At 47.0% G+C, this 16994-nt stretch overlaps 1 long non-coding RNA gene and 1 pseudogene across 5 annotated transcripts in view; one reads left to right on the plus strand and one right to left on the minus strand.

Moving 5' to 3' along the window:
• LOC309607176 (F-actin-capping protein subunit alpha-1 pseudogene) overlaps positions 1–16994 on the plus strand; it is a 72926-nt pseudogene that overhangs the window by 21408 nt on the left and 34524 nt on the right. The window contains exons 2-3 of one of the 4 annotated variants that reach the window (XR_014249692.1): positions 7652–7893; positions 8273–15171. The exons of 1 other annotated variant lie outside the window; for it this stretch is intronic. The product of XR_014249692.1 is annotated as an F-actin-capping protein subunit alpha-1 pseudogene (transcript). The remainder of the gene's footprint in view (positions 1–7651; positions 7894–8272; positions 15172–16994) is intronic. 2 more of the 4 variants (XR_014249694.1, XR_014249695.1) reach the window with 2 other exon arrangements.
• Positions 1–16994, minus strand: part of LOC309607184 — a 218092-nt gene that overhangs the window by 5894 nt on the left and 195204 nt on the right. The gene's annotated exons all lie outside the window — the stretch shown is intronic.

A 16994-nucleotide genomic window follows, 5' to 3' on the forward strand; every position in this document is an offset into this window, starting at 1 on the left:
GATCTTGTTTTCACCTCTTCAGTGAAAAGTTTTAGAGAATAGGACTGCTTTGGTAAGCTCCCCTGTCATCCACGAGCACACACTGAGCGCCTATGGCATGCCAAGCACTGTGCTGGGTGATGGGGAAACAGGGGGGTGAGTCACGCTCTTCCTCCTTATCCCTCCTCCTCCTCCCCATGGAAGCTCAGAGGAGCAAAGACCAGAGAATAAGGCCTCAGACTATAGATGGGCCATCGCTCATGCAGCTCTGCCTCCTCAGTCCACTTCCAGAGAGGTCTGTGTGAATCCCTGACTGAACCCAGCGCCGACTTACGCCAAGAGAGCCTTCCTTCTCCAGCCTGGATCGGCTTTGCTGGTTTGCTCTCGAAACAGCAAGCACACTGTTGCTCCCCTAGACGCACTTGCCAGCAGGAGCTCACGGCCTTCCAGAAATTGCTTTGCTTTTATATAGCAGCTTTTCATTTTAACTCCCTTCCCTTTTTTTTTTCCCCCCCCCCATCAAAAATTAACTAAAACACCATGGCAAGCGCAGAATTCACTCACCCTGGCAAGAAAGGAAAGAGAAAGGAGAAGAAAAGATAAAAACACATTTCACTGTTTGCCACACCTGGGGTGGCCAAGTCCTCAAGAGTTTGGCTGAGGCTGGAATTCAAGACAATCCCTCCTCCATTGCAAACACTCCTGCTGAGGGTGGCCTTGCCTCACCGGGCCTCCCTCGGGTCTGCGGGTTGTGGGGAAAGGCCAGGCCCTGAAGGGCTTCCTGAGCACAGCTTGAGTAACTGACTGCATACACAAGGCACACCCTGTTGCTGCCCATGGCCCCCTTCTCCCTCATGCCACCTGTCTCCCTCCCAGGCAGGTTCTCCTTCTCTTGACAAACCTAAGAAGCATCCTGTCTAGGATTAGAACTTGAATGAATACCCAGGTCCCAGTCCACTGGGAAGAGGCCATTAGGCCTTGACAGGTGAAAGGAACCATAAGATCTGGGATCTGGAGAGCTTGCCCTACGCCTCTCTTCCTGTTTCTCCCTCCCCTCTCCCAACCCCCCCCCCCCCCCAAGCCCTGATATGAGTGGTGTGTGCCAAGATGGGATCAGCCACAGGACTTCGGAGCATTTGCCTGCAGTTCTTCTGGTCCAGTCTTGTGTTTTCACATGTTTCCAGGCTTGGGCCAAGACCGACAGTGGTCACAACAAGCCCAAACTCTGCTTCGTGATGTGCGGGAACTTTCCTGGGGGATGTGTCACGTTGAAACCAATGTTGATGTTTCTCCTCAACTAGATGCTCTTGGAGATTACACAAAGGGGAGGAAGGACAAGCTTGAGGAACTGGCGTTCTCCCAGTTTGCACCATTTTCTTCCCTGTTTGCGTGGCGTCCATGGCTGTCTGATCTGCGGAGAAGCAGGAGTTACTCTCAAGGCTCAAAGGGCCAGGAGGGAGGAGAGAGTTGACAGCCTCAGCAGGGGAGCGCGTGGGGGTTTTGTACAGCTTTCCTGAGCTACAGGATTGATTTTCTGCTGGAGTCCCCAGGTATCAATGAACCTACAGTCCTCCTTCCAGGAATTATCAGACTCTGGGGAGACAATAAGAAAGGAACTGAAACTATTTTTGAAAAGTTTTCCGAAGTCTGTGAACGCCGTATAAGGCCCCCATTGGCTTTCATTTTTGCTGGGCTAAAGGGACGGGGGAAACACGAGGTGATTATATGGTTGGAAGCTTTGGCCAAGGCCTACGTTACTCTGAATTAAGACATAGGAAGCAGAATTTCCCCCAGGGCCCTGGGGCTGACTTTGAGTTAAGATTTCACAGAAGACTCTGTAGAGTGGGAAAACAGTTGCCTATTATGCTTGTGCAACAGAACGATGGACTCTTTCACTCTAAGAATCTTTATGGGATGATCTAGGAAGCCTGAACTTAAAAGAGATGAGAAACCATCTGAGCTGAGGGGAAACTGGGTTGATTCTGGGCCTCAGAACAAACATTGCCTCCCATGCCTTGTCTTGTGTCTTACTTAGGTTAGATTCCCCAGAAGCGAACACTGAGTGATTTGTTTAAGGAATGTCCCCAGGAAAATCTGGTAGAAGGTTTGGGAAGTCAGCCCCAGAAAGGAAGGATGCTGGGTAAGTGTGCAACATGGCGCAAAGCCCCAGGGAGGGAAGTGGTGGGGTGTGACAGAGACTCTCTCCAGCGTCTCCCTGTGGCCTCCACTGTGCTCCTGATTAGGGCCCGGGGAAGTATTTATAGCCTCCTCCCATCCGTCATCCACTGGTTAAGGGCTGTCATCCCTGGAAGGATGCAGATTCCCATTATTACTTTTTTTAAGCTGGCAAAGTAGTTCCAGAACCCTGAGGGTAGCCCTCTGACAAAGAGACATAGGTGCTGCTTGACACACCTGGAGCTGGTGGGCAGGCAAATGAGAAAAGTTTCCCGGGGAATGTGGGCAAGCACTGACCACATCAGCTATATCTCGTCTGGACCCAATAGCCTTAGGCTGGCAGGTCATCACAGAGCAGGTACAATCATCTGTAAGAGAAGCTCTGCTGGAGCTATCCATGGGGGAGCAAGGACGGAAGGACCTAGGTGGTCACTGGTGATTCATGAGTGCCCCAGACCCTGCCACTGATCCCAGGGTTACTGTCAACCTGTGGTCCCTTGGGGGCGTGCCATTTGTCTCAGCTTGTTCTGGTTCCCATGCCCCTGCTTGACTGCATGGAGCTGGGGGTCATGGGGGTGATGGTGCATTAGCTGGAGGACAGCCATGTGCATCTCTGTTTTCTCCTCTGTTACCCACGTCGGCAAAGAATGCATCAGGCAGATGCTAAAGAACCAGCATATCTTTCTAAATTTCCTGGCCATCCCTCAGCCTGGAGCTCCTACAGCGAAGTAGGGACCACCTGCTCACACCACCCAGAGGTGTGACTTGAGCTCGCCATCATTAGCAGCGGAGCCCAGCACCGCACAGAGACTTCCGAAGGCATGGCCCTCACCTCTTACCCGCAAGACAGAGCTTCTCAAAGCCTGAAGCTCAGCCGTTGGCCTCTCAAGTGTGGCCTGCCTCGCGGTGGCCTGCCGGCCTGCAGAGAAACAGAAATCAGATACAAAGGCAGCTCTGGGATCAGTTTTACCTCGTGCTGAAGCCTTGGGAGACCAGAATGGAGTCAGGGAACTGAGGCAATGACCCGAAGCAGAAAAACCCAGACTCCTGGTTTTGTGCAGGCGCAAATCCCGCTGGTTAAGCCACACCACCGCCGGCCTCCAGATCCTTGTCGAGCCTCTGCCTCAGACTAAAAATAATCGCTCGTATATAAACAAACGTAAATGTATTTTTAACCTGCCTCAGAAAACCACCTTCCTGTTGGGTTTCAGGGCACTCTCGCCACGTCAACTGGCAGATCACAAAAGCAACTGCAACCGCTTGGAACTTTCCACCACAGACGGGCGATGGTGACCCCAGGTGACATCCGACTGCATTGCCAAAGTGACTTTGGGTTGAGAGATTAGAATCTCTAACTGCTTTGTGGTTTCAGAAGGCAAGGGGGGCCAGAACCTAAGAGAGTGGTGAGAGCCTAAAAATTCAGGGTGAATCGCCCCAGGAAGAGCCACTCGTCTTGAGGGTCATTCGTGTGGCTTCCTGAGGAAAGTTTTCTCAGCGAGAGCACGATACCGTTGAAATGTTGGGCTGTGGAAACACAGGAAGCCCGTCCCTCAGCCGGGCAGCTCACTGGTGGCTGCTTCCAGATGGGGTGGCGTTTTAGCCCTCAGGGCAGGTGGAGAGCAAAGAGAAACTGGCCAGCTGACACCGACCTGGAAGAATGTGACATTATAAAAACTGTATTTTCTTTTAAAGGTGTGTACTCGGCAGATGAGCCCTAAGTCACAGCTTATATCCAATAAAATAACACTGTGTTCCTGCCAGGGTAGTCTTTTTCTAGCTCACTAATCAGACATCGGACACCTCTTCCCGCTCCTTGGCACTCACCATCATTCCATGAAAGGAGGAGATGGGGTCAAATAGGAATTGCATTGAGGGGACATTGTATGCTTTTCAGTGTGGTCCACACCCCCAGGAAGCAAAGATAGGAATCATTGGGAAAATTTGTGGACAAAGAAGCAGCGATATGTGCCCAAGGTCAGTGGCTGGGTAAGTGACAGAGGCATTTGCTGGGCACCAAAGTTAAGGTCGTTTGACTCTTAGGTGCTGCTTTGGTGATGACCTAATGCTTCCTGTTCTGGTGAAACGGTGGAAGCTAGTCCAATGGAATAAGCACGAAGCCCCCTCAGGAGAGCAGAGCCTGAACTCCAACCCCAAGTCCATTCACAGCCTCCCACCTCTGCCATTGGAATGGTTTGGGAGTCTCCTTCACTTTGGCCTTCAGCCCCGGACAGTGTAATTTCTCTGGGTGGAAAGAGGAATTCCTCTCATGGTGCCGACATCACCCCCTTTCTTCTCACCCCGAGGAGAGAGCAGAGAGGGGACAAAAGTGAGCCTGCCCAGGGACAGAGTTTTGAGACGTGAGGTAATGTTGGTTCCCCATCCATGGCAGAAACCAGAGGGAGCCTGGCAGGGGCCCTGAGGAAGAAGAGGGCCAGCTTGGAGATTTTCTTTATGTTTGGCCTGGAGGAGTTCCAACCTTAAACTCAAATGAAAACTTTAGAAATGTTATATTACCAAAGTGTGCATGTGTGTATGTTTGGGGGGGTAAAGATGGGGGTAGAGGGATTCGAGGGGAAGGAAGGTAGCCCACAGTGCAGCTCAACTCAACACCTAAACCTCACCTGCAGCATTCAGACCCTTATGACCCCCACCAAGAGGACAGAGCCTTACTACCCCAATTCTCGGATTTTGTGTTTCAATCATACATCGGTCCAGGGATGTGACTGGTACACCTGGGTCCCAGTCGTCCACTTGACACTAACATGGTTGCTTACCTCCCTTAAATCTCCTCACCTCTCTGACCCTCAGCTTCTTCAGTCATCAACTAGAGGTCTGAAGCAGGCAGCAGGCATCTTTCCATTCAGAGAGTGCGGTTCGGGCACAGTCAGTGGCACGTGATTTTTAAGTATCAGCCTCCTGTGCTTCCAAGGTGGATTTGAAAAATGGGAAATGTTAAGTGGCTCAATGCATTTCATTTTCTGTCTTTTTCAAAAGACCTTTCCTATTTCAGACACTGCCTGTGTGGTGAGTATGTGTGTGTGAAAGCATATGTTTGCAAAACGGATGAAACATTTGCGTATAATAGCATTTTCACAGCAGTGAGTATAAACCGGGAGAAACTTATCTTCTGCACGTGATTAGGAGTGGCTTTTCGTGGGTGTCTGTGAAATGACAGATTGTGCAATTTTTAGAAAAAAAAAGTTTATAGGAAAAAAACCTACACAGGCAATAATATTTTGACCTTGAGGGGAAAAAATATGCTCGTTTGTTTATAGAAAATAAACTCCCCTCCAAAGTTTACGTTCAAAAGAACCTTGGTTGGCTGCTCATAAATAAATTGCGAACAGAATTGTTGATTACTGAGGTTAATGTTCTTTTACTAAAGTGAAAATATTGTATGTAATTAGATTAAGAAGAGATTTCAGAAGAAAGGGTGACGATTTGAGTAATCACAGAGTCAATGCAGGCACATTTTGATTTTATTAGCCAGCTATTAGAGCCGTCTTTGGCATTTATGTGTGACGCGCAGGGTAAGGATGTAGCTGTTGAGAGTCATTTGTGTCTGCTGTCTGGACTAATTGAGCGACAATAATAAAACGCTGTTTTTAGATAAACAATGGGTGGCGGAGCTCCATCGGTCCCTGCAGGGAGCGTGTTTCTGCCGTTCAAAGAGCAACGAGCTGAGCTTGTAGGCCACAGTCATTTCACAGAGCAAAGTCAAGTCGTTTAAATCAACTAAATTGAAGGCAGTTTTGAAATGGAAATCAGCGATCCCAGTTTGGAGCTGCTTCGTTGTCAGTGGGAAGATCCTCTTCCAAGTCTTGTGCAAAGGGAGGAGGCCCCTGAGTGACATTAGCAATACGAGGGAATCAAATGCCGCATGTCACGTGGGTTGTGTAGCGTGTGGGCACTGAGTGGGCTGACATGGAAATATCACCATAAACCCAGCTGCCCACTTCCACGCCCTCCCTCCTTTGCAGAAACTGGGTGGACCCACGACAGACTGACAGTCTGAAGGTCCCACGAAGGGTTTAAGTGGTTGACTGTCACTGTCCCACCCAGTGGGAAGGCATTTCTCCTCGGGACCATGAGCTTCACCTACCTTCTCTCTGCCTCTCAAATGCGCTTCTTCCTTCCTTCTCCCTCCGTGCCCTTTAGACTGAAGAATGTCTAGGTGTGAACCTCTACTCTGTGTAGAGATTAAGATCTCTGGTTACAGACTAAGAACAGAAAGGCACTCACAGGCTGGTCTTCTTAAAAGGTCACCTCACCTTAATGCAGGCTCACACAACCTCCAGGCTTTTGTAGACGCCAAGGGGTGACTGGGAGGGTTTTAACACCTCTCTCTTTTCAGCCGTCACCCTTCCCCAAGCCAACTCAGACAACCACACGTTCCAGGGAGAAGCAGTGTGTTTGCCTGGTCAACACAGCTTCAAGATAGGTTTGCTACACCCCACAAGCTAAACCACGTCCATCCCCGTCCACCATTATAAAATTTTCTTGCCACCGCTGAGTTTTAAGAAGTTGGGTAGAGTCCACTCACATTTTCATTCAACAACCCTTACTTGAGCACCTTCTGGACACCAGGTCCTGTGCTGGTTGCTGAGGAGACATCCTCTCATAAGACCAACCCATGGAAGCTGAGGTCTCGTGGGGAGATAGACATGCAGACAAGCATAATACAATAGAATATTGCCCTGGTGAGGCACGTGCAGGAGGCCATGAGTGGCTTCCTCTGTGTCTTAGCTCATGCCGCTGCAACAAAACACCAAAGACCGAGTGGCTTAAACAACAGACATTTATTTCTCAGAGTTCTAAAGGATGCAAATCCAAGAGAAAGGGCCGGGCAGATTCAGTTCTCAGTGACATCCAGCTCCTAGATTCTTCCCACCCACGTGACAGAGAAAGGAAACTCTAGTATCTCTTCTTCTTTTTATAAAGGCACTAATCCCATCATGGGAGCTCCATCTTCATGACCTCATCTAAACCTAATCACCTCCCAAAGGTCCACCTCCAAATACCATCACGTTGGGGGTTAGGGCTCCAGCATATGAACATGGGGGGACACAAACATTCAGCCCGTCACTCCCTGCCAGTGTACCTAGCTCCAGAGCAGCCAGTTCTCTTTTAGGGCTTCTCCTTGGGCCACAGCCCTGACTTTCTAGTCATCTGTGTTTCCCACCCTCCACACCACCATTTCTGTCCATTTCTCTGATCCAAACCACTGGGACAGATTAAAACTACTCTTCAGCTGACCCCTCTGAGTCCCGCCCCACGGGTACATCGCCCAGGTCAGACTGCCTGAAAGTCTTCAGCACCTACTCTTCTAAGTGTCTCTTCCTGACTTTTCCCCCATCTTGGACACATTATAGTACTTTTTTCAAAAAATATCAGTGATGGCTAATTTTATGTGTTAAATTGTCTAGGTTATGTTGCCCAATTGTTTGGTTAAACTCCAGTCTAGATGTTGCTGTGAAAGCATTTTTTTTTTTTTTAGATGTGATTAACATTTAAATCAGTGGACTTTGAGAAAAGCAGATCACCCTTCATGATGTGGGTGGACTCAAAGGACAAAGCATTGAGCCAAAGAGGATCATTCTCAAGCCTTAAAATCTAATGGAATTTACTGTTAGGTTTCAAGCTTTCTTGGGACACATGACCCTTTTTCCTTCTGATTTCTCCCTTTTGGAATGGGAAGGTCTGTCCTTCGACTGCCCCACCATCATGTTTTGGAAGCAGGTAACTTGTGGTCTGGTTTCATAGGTTCTCATACAGAGAGGAATTTTGCCCCAGAGTGAATCATACTCCGACTTTCACCCATACCTTATTTAGATGAGATTTAGGACTTAGAGTTGTTGCTGGAATAAGTTAAGAATTTTGGGGCTATTGGGATAAGATGAATGTATTTTGCATGTGAGAAGGACGTAAATTTGGGGGGACCAGAGGGTGGGCCATTATGGGTTAAAATGTGTCTCCCAGAATTCATGTATTAAAGCCCTAATCCCACAATGTGGCTGTATTTGGAAATAGGGTCATTGCAGATACAACTAGTTAAGATGAGGTCATACTGAAGTAGAGTGACCCCCTAATCCAATATGACTTCTGTCCTGATTAAAAGGGGTGACCTGGACACAGACACACACGCACCAGAGAACATCATGTGAAGACTGGAGTTACGCTGTCACAATCCAAGGAACTACTTGAAGCTAACAGAGAGTCATGGGACCGGTTCTTCCCCAGGGCCTTCAGAGGGAGCTTGGCTCCCCCAACACCTCAGTGTCAGAATTCTAATTTCCAGAACTGTGAGACAGTAAATTTCTGTTGTTTTACGTCATTTGTTTGTAGTACTTTGTTACAGCAACCCTACCAAACTAATAGTGTCCCTTCCTTGTCACCTCTGCACTGCACACCCCACTGGATCCTCACCTGGAAGCCCACCATGTCACAGATGGGGGACAAGGAGGTCCTGCCTCTCAGCCCCCTGCCTCTTGGCCTCCCTGGCCTCTCCATCCTGCCACGAGCACAAATATCCACACGCACAGGACGTAGACACGTTGGGACTGCTCTGGCCTCACGCCTCACAGCACTCTTAATAATTAAGCCAAACATCGTGAAGTGGAGTAAGCACATTAGAATCTGAAATGTGGGAATCCTGTTCCTACTGAAACACCCATTAGTGTAAAAAAAAAAATGAAAGGAGAGAACACAGCCTCAGAAGTTATGTCTTTACTGAAAATGCTGGGAACATGAGGTCTCGGTTACTCAAAAAGACCCACGTGCTTCTTAACTAGCTCTGACCAGAAAAACCTGATTTATTTCTTTCTTCAAATGAATGCCTCTGCTGGATTAGAAATATGGAATAGAATAAGAAACAGCAGTTTAGGAGTTGAGGACCTGGGTTCAAATTCTGACTGGGTTTCTAACCAGCTCTGTGATCTTAGATAAATGACTCATTCAGCGCTTGAGCAACTTCTTTCTCATCCATAAGTGAAAGCAAAAATGCCTAACTCAAGGGCTTCTCTGATGGTGCAGTGGTTGAGCATCTCCCTGCCAATGCAGGGGACACGGGTTCGAGCCCTGGTCTGGGAAGATCCCACATGCCGCGGAGCAACTAGGCCCGTGAGCCACAATTACTGAGCCTGCGTGTCTGGAGCGTGTGCTCCGCAAGAGAGGCCACGATAGTGAGAGGCCCGCGCACCGTGATGAAGAGTGGCCCCCACTTGCCACAACTAGAGAAAGCCCTCACACAGAAACGAAGACCCAACACAGCCATAAAATAAAAATAAATAAATAAGCAAATATGGTTAAGTAAAAACAAAAAACAAACAAACAAAAAACCATTAAAAAGAGAAAAATGCCTAACTCAAGAGACAGACTTTCCTTTAAGTCACTTATTTTCTCGGGCCTCTGACTCCTGGAAGGGAGGGAGCATTTTAGCATAAAAAACTCAAGTCATGAAGTGAGAAGCCATTGTTGTCAGCATGAGGAAGGTCTGCCATATAGTTGCTCCATCAGGAAGAATGTGAAAAACTTAAGACGGCAGGGAGCCCCCACAGGTCCCCAGGTTGGGGCCGGGGATGCCTGTCAGCTCCCTAGAGAGCATCCATGTGTTGTAGGGCCCAGAGCTTAGTCAGTTTGGCGGGGGGAGGCGTTTTGAGGGAGTAGAAATCCTATATACAAATACAAAGGTAGAAACAGGGCCTTGAAAGAGGCTTGATGAATCCAACCATGTCCATTTGGGACACCGGGAGTAGAGCCCAGACCTTGGGCAGTGCAGAGAGAGAAGGGAAAAAGGAGGGAGAGTAAAATAACAAAAAGGATTCTAGAACACCCATCTAAAGCTGATTCAGTATGGCTGGAGCGTCAGTGTTTATCCATTCAGGTGTTTGTAACTGACTACTAGCAAGATCAAATTCTTTTTTTTTCATTGTTGTTCTGTTTTCTTTTTCCGTTAACTAGCTGGCCCCAAGTGCCTGCTCAGATATGAAAATATTTTGTCTATCTATTTTTTTTCTTTAAGTGATACTAAGGATGAACTTCGTGTCATAACACTCCCACAGGCAGTCAGGGCCCAGCTTTGGACCACGTGTGGATTGTCCCCGCTGGTCCTACTGCGCCTGTCCGCGTGAAGCCTGGAGACAGCTGCTACCGCAGAGGAAGGAGACATCACCGAGAACTTGACCTGCAAGGAAACCCGGGTGTAGGAAGGAAGGAGCGGGTCAGACGTTCAATCAGCACGTATTTACTGGAACATGCAAAGTCCACAGTCACTTATCTGAAGCCCTGGAGGCCAGATAGGTTTCAGAATTCAGAATGTTTCAGATTTTAGCAAGGCACTATGGTGCATAAACCAAATGTTTGATAACATCCCAGAGGACTCTGAGGCAACACCCTGGGAATCAAACACATCAATATTTCCACAGTCCTGTACCAGCAAAATACATGAATATTCACACTAAGTGGGATAAATGGAGCCTTATATCACTTCACACCAAAGCAGTTATAAAAATCTTTCTGTTTTCAGAGACTTCTGGATCTTAGATTTATGGATACAGGACTGTGGACTTGGGCCGGGTGCCAGGCGGTGTTCGAAGTGCATTGAGGACCGCAGACCAGGTGCCTGCAGGAGCTGGGGGTTCCAAATGGGGACGGGTCCCTCTCTGGGCCACATCAGATACAGATATAAGCCCCATGGGGAGAAGGCAGGATTTTAAAGGGAAGAAAACAAAACAAAACAATAGAAACAGCGTGCTTAAAAGTAAGATCTCTGATAGAAAAATCACACGGGGAATAGAGGACACCCCCTCCACCCCCGGCCGCAGTTCTTGTCAACAATAGAAGGCCCAGTGACGAGTCTGGTGTCCTGAAGGCCAAGGGCCTCAGCTGTGGTTGGAGGTGTGAGAGCCCGGCAGACCAGGCAGGACACAGCTGATGCGCCCAACAGAAGCAGAGCCCGATGGGAGGAGAGCCACTTCTAGTGGCATGTGTGCGATGTGTGTGTCAGGGTGGGAGTGACAATGGGGCATTGCGGGACAGGGAGTCGGAATATTTTCAGATCTGAAAGGGCCTGCAGGTTCAGTCAGTTAGCAGAATGTGTGTGTGTGTGTGTGTGTGTGTGTGTGTGTGTTTGTGTATTTGCACATATAAACTCTCGGGAGAAAGCTCTTCTTCCATCCACTTAGGTTGAATGGTCAGGGCCTGCAAATTAACTAACAATAGACAGATTAACAGGAGAAAAGACAAGGTTTATTTACACGTGCCTGTGGGAATTCTCAGTAATGAGTACTTGCTGAATACTCAGAGGTAAAGGTTTCTATATCAACGTAACAAAACGGGTGGGGGGCTTCAGTGGGAAAGTATACCAGGTTCTGTTGGGTTTTTCTTGATGCTGATGGGAATGGGCAGTCTGTCTCCTTCCTGGAATTTGCAGGGAATCCCCTTGGAGGGGGGTTGGTGGCAACTGTATTTTTCGGAAGGCTCTGCTTTAGTCAGATAAGGGAAGTTCAGGTAAGATTTCAAATATTTTCACTCTAAAGTAATTTTTATGCCAAAACCATGATGCTATACATATATATATATATACACACACACACACACACACACACACACATAGATTCATACAAAATATATAAATATATTATTAAAAGAATATATATATATGTATGTAGAAAAAAAGAAAGAAGAGAAAAGAAAAGAGAAAAAGAACAAAATGTTTCTAATAATCAGTCTTGAGCACATTGATTCTCAAGGATGGGTCATAGCATTTCTGCACCTTCCCGGTCCATATTGAATCAGCTTCAGTGGGTGTTCTATATCACTATTTATTGTTATGCTTTAAATCTCCTGTTTTTTCTCTCATTCTCCACTGTTTGCTCTCCTGGAGCTGCAGGATCAGGACAGGGAGAGAGCTGAGGAGGCAGAAGGGCAGCTTGTGTGTTGGGGTGCTTTGCTGAGGGCCTTCTGTTTTCTGATGGGGCGGCCTCAGGCTCTTGGCCAGAGGAAACTGGGCTCCAATATTCGCTGGGATCCTACAGGCTGGGAAACATGGGCATAGACTCCCTGGTGAAGATCCTCCACAAAATCTAAGAACTCTCTACCTCTTTCTGCATTGCACAGCTCCCCCTCACTCCCCCATAGAGCTCCCAGAGGTCATTCTGGATTCTTCCAGGAAATAGCTTAGGGAAGTTTATCTCTCCTTTCTCTCATCCTGGGGAATGTAGGGGAGTAAAACTCATCGCCCCAAAATGTCTCTTTGTCATGCAGATTATTTCAAGCTGAAAATAATCAAGGCCCCAAAGACTCAGAAAGGAACTTTGACCTTGCCCTTAACTACCTAAAAGAATTTAGATAGAGGGCACATACCCGGAATAGAGCTATCACCAGAGATATCCTCAAAGAATACAGGCTAGGTCTGGTGGGGGGAACTCTAGGAAGGGGCTAAAGATCAGCGTCCACTCCATGTCCCATTGTCTCTGCAGGGTCCAGCACACACTTATTTACCAAACATTTGCTCATCCACCTCCATGTCAGTTGCCTTCCTCCCCTTTGATGTCCCAAACCACTACATCCAACATCCCTTTTTGTCTTTAGCTGAAGATGGTACTTAAGGTGAGGGCTTTGGCCATTTTGGTGAGTAGCTCAGTTCTCCTGGGTCTCTCCCATGTGTACCTGTTACCAAATTTTTGTTTGATTTTCTCCTGTTAATCTGTCTCATGTCAATTTAATTCTTAGACCAGAAGGATAACCTAGAAGGATAGAGGAAAATTTCTTCTTCCCTGTTGACAGGGACAACAGGTGTGGACCATCCCCCAGTGCTTTGTGTCTCATCCCACACCCTTCATCTCGTTTCTCAGTGGCCCAGCATTTCGCCCACCACCCACATTGGCCTGCCCCACCCATTCGGGGCTCCCTGCATTTAGCGGGGATTTCACCAGCAAAGGGAAAGACTCTGTCTGCAGGCTGATTTGTTACTAAAGAAAAGGTGAAGCCATTTCTGAAGGAGGGTTCCATTTGAGAAGGGAAAAGCAGCCCTGGTCAAACCTGTAGCACGTCTCCTGTGAGCGTTCTGGTTCTCTGGGTAAGACAGCTTCTGCTCCTGTTTATCCAGCACAGGGGAAGTGCTTTGAATAGATGCCTTGGCTGACATGGATCCCTTTGCTCTGTGAATAGGGCGATTACTAAACAATGAAGCTATTACATAAGGAGCAAGGAGCTGGCTGGAGCCAACCAATCTTGTCCTCTAGGTTTACAGAGCTATAATTATCCAAAGTTTTAAAACACAATGGTATCTGCTGAAAGGGAACATCTGGGAAGGAACCAAGCTGTCCCGATTAAATGAACTATGCACATCCCATGGGTTGCATGACTCCACATTAACGGGGTGGCGATTTTTTTCAGTGTCACTCAAGTTAACAAATGTGCTGAAAGGTTTAAGCAGAACAAATGCACGGGGGAGGGGGGAAAATCAGATCAGGAAGAGAGATCTGTTTTATAAGATCAACGACAAATTGGCCGGAGAAAGCATTCTGGGCTGCCGTTGTGAACACTAATCAAGAGAAATAAATGCTTTATGAGGTTTGTCCCATATGAAAATAAAAGCTTTTTGCAGTGGCCGTTTCATTTCAGAATAAACTCTTTGAACCTCCAGGGGCCCCTGTGTGAAAGAGCGGGTGGGCTGCGCCGCGTTAGTGGGGAGGCGTGCGTGGTCCGGTGTTCCGAGGCCGTGCCTGGCAGGGCACAGCGTACTGTTCAGTGGGAATCTGTTGTTACCAGAGATTGCAGCCTTTATCCTAAAAATAGATTTGGCCCAGATGGTAGCATTGGACTCTACTTTGAGAATGAAGGTTACAGTATGTTCTCTTCAGTAATGATTTGTCCCAAAACTCAGTACCGTCCACACGCTTAGGGATCTGGAGCACTTTTTCAAGATCTACAACTTAAATAAAGGTCTCTACCCCACCTAGTCTTTATATTGGGGGCAGTTCTTTCAGGTAAAAAAAACCTGAAAGAACAGTTGTGAGAACAACAACAAAAACAGACCTGAAGGAATCTCATTCAGCATCTCCTACCTAAGGGAATGTTTCTTGACCCGAGTGAGAGTTCAGCTGGGGTTGGGGGTTGCGGCTGACACACGGAGCTTGGCTCAGTTCTGAAGGCAGAGCCTGGAAGTGATTTGGGTCATCGCGGGCTGATGATACAGCAGGACTGACAACAGGCATATCAGAAGGTGGGAGATTTCCGGGGTTTTCCCTAGCTGCCCTTTCTGGTCTTTTGCGAAGCCCGCTGCTTACATGGGTCTCCTCTCCACCTCAGTGCCACGTGGGTCCCCTCTTTGGATTGTCTCACCCATAAACACACTAAAACATGCTGACAGGGCACTTGCTAAGCTTTCACTTACCCCGTGGGGCAAAAAAGCTTAAGTCTATTTATCAACTTTCCCATAGGTATTTGTATCTTAATTGCTGCAAAAGCAATATCACAGAAACATGCAAAAATTAATAATTAAAACAGTTACCAATTAACCCACTACCCTAATAGTATCTGAGCCAGCCCTGGGCCTATTTGTCCTCTGAGCTATCACCTGCCTTTTCTACACTGCTTTTGATACTTGGTTATTTCTAAGTTCTACTATTAATGTAGATCAACATGTGCAGTACTTTTACCTTCTGTGAAAGATCTCTCTAGAAATCTTGGGCCCTGATGCACAGTGTTATGGACTGAATTACATCCCCCCAAATTCATATGTTGAAGCCCTAACCCCCAATGACTGTATTGGAGATTGGGCCTTTAAGGAGGTAATTAAGGTTAAATGAAGTCATAAATGTGGGGTCTTAATCCGATAAGACCGGGGTCCTTGTAAGAAGAGGAAGGGATGCCAGAGATCTTTCTCTCCATGCAGAAAAGAAAGGCCATTTGAGGACACAGCAAGAAGCTGGCCATCTGCAAACCAAGGAGAGAGGCCTCAGCGGAAACCAACCCTGTCAGCACCTTGATCTTGGACTTCTAACCTCCAAAACTGTGAGAAAATTCTGTTCAGTTACCCAGTCTGGGGCATTTTGTTAAGGCAGGCCCAGCTGACTTATACACACTGTGTTTGAGTTGAAAGGTAAAGAGAAAAGCAGCCTTTGGCATCTAGGAGCTGGCCTGGAACTTATAGTTCTCCTGTTTGAACACAAATAATTTCACAGAACACGAACGTTAGACCAGGCCGCTCCATAATCATGTCTGAGCTCAGAAAAATCATGAACATTGTCCAAACCACAAAAATAACCCAACATCTTCCTATCCTGGATAATATGAGTGATTTCTGCTTCTTTACCAGTTTTAGCTTTAGCCTCACCCTATTCTTTCCTCTTTCTAGATGAGGTTTATTCATAGAATTACCTTTACTTCCTGACAGCAAACAATCCAGAGAAAACCTCCACTTCCTTAAATCCACCCCCAAAACATCTAACATTAGCCCAAATCCTAGCATAAGTCCTGTCTGAGACTCTCACCAAGCTTCCCCGTGGTTCCCCACAAGCATTAAACCCAACTTGGTCAAATACAGGTGTGCTGTGTGTTCCTTGTGGTCATTGGCTGGAGGGCATTGACCAAGGTGTGAGCCTTTTTATGGTTTTTAATAAGGACTTAACATTGCTTATTGTTATGACCTGAATATTTGTGTCCCCCCAAAATTCATATTTTGAAGCCCTCATCCCCAATATGATGCTAATTGGAGGTGGGGCCTTTGAGAAGTAATTAGGTTTAGATGAGGTCATGAGGGTGGGACCCTTACGGTGGGATTCATACCCCTATAAGGAGAGGAAGATAGAGAGAGCTCACTCCCTCCATGTGCATGTATCCAGGAAAGGCCATGTGAGGACACAACAAGAAGGCGGCCATCTATAAGCCAGGAAGAGAGCTTTCACCAGGAACCAAATCTGTCAGCACCTTTATTTTGGATTTTCCAGCCTCCAGAACTGTGAGAAATAAATGTCTGTTGTCCAAGCCATGCAGTCTATGGCATTTTTTTACAGCAACCCAAGCAGACTGATACTTACCAGAGAAGTTGATTCATTTTTCTTGTTTTCAAAAACATTAGCACAACCTGGCCAGCAATTTGAATGTGAGGATCTTTTAAAATCGATTTGATAGTGTAAAGTGTGTCTTGTTTAAATCTGCATGCTTTATTAGTTTTTAGACTGACCATTTTCCCAGGCATTTTTTTCTACTACTATTTTCCTTTGTCAGCTGGTTGATAGTCAATTATGGAAAAATAATTTTTGTCATCTAGTAAAGGAATTTCAGGAGTCTGGAAGGGAAGAGAGGTATTCGTGGGGTTGCGATAGTGTAAGGATGTCTTTCACTCCTACTTCGGAAATCAGCCCATGGCCTGGACTTTGGGGCCCTCATAACAGAAACAGTATTGCTAACTCCCCCAGACTGTATCAGTTGGGATAATTTTGGCTTAAAGTATAAGTAAACCTTGACCTAAGCAATAAGGTTATTTCTTTCACTTAATAAGAAGTCCGGAGGTAGGGCAGACAGCAGAGCTGGTTGATTCAGCCGCTCAAAACCGTCCTTCGGGATCCAGGTTTCAGTCTCTTGGGTCTGTTACCCCTAGTTTATGTAACTGGTCATGTGGTCGTAGCTGGTATTTAAAACTACCTTCTTCCACTACCCATTCTGTATTTTTTTGGCCTTCAGTAAGTACCTCAGCTTGTTGTGGTTCTTTACCTGGTAGAGTGACCCAAACCATCATGCCAGAATCTGGGCCATTAGTAATCCTTCTTGGGTTGGGTTGTTGTAGTTTTTCATTGACCCTAATCCAAGGGCCTGGTAATACTAAAAGACTCCTT

This window comes from Balaenoptera borealis (genome assembly GCF_965194805.1).
Source record: "Balaenoptera borealis genome assembly, chromosome: 12".
NCBI lineage: Eukaryota > Metazoa > Chordata > Mammalia > Artiodactyla > Balaenopteridae > Balaenoptera > Balaenoptera borealis.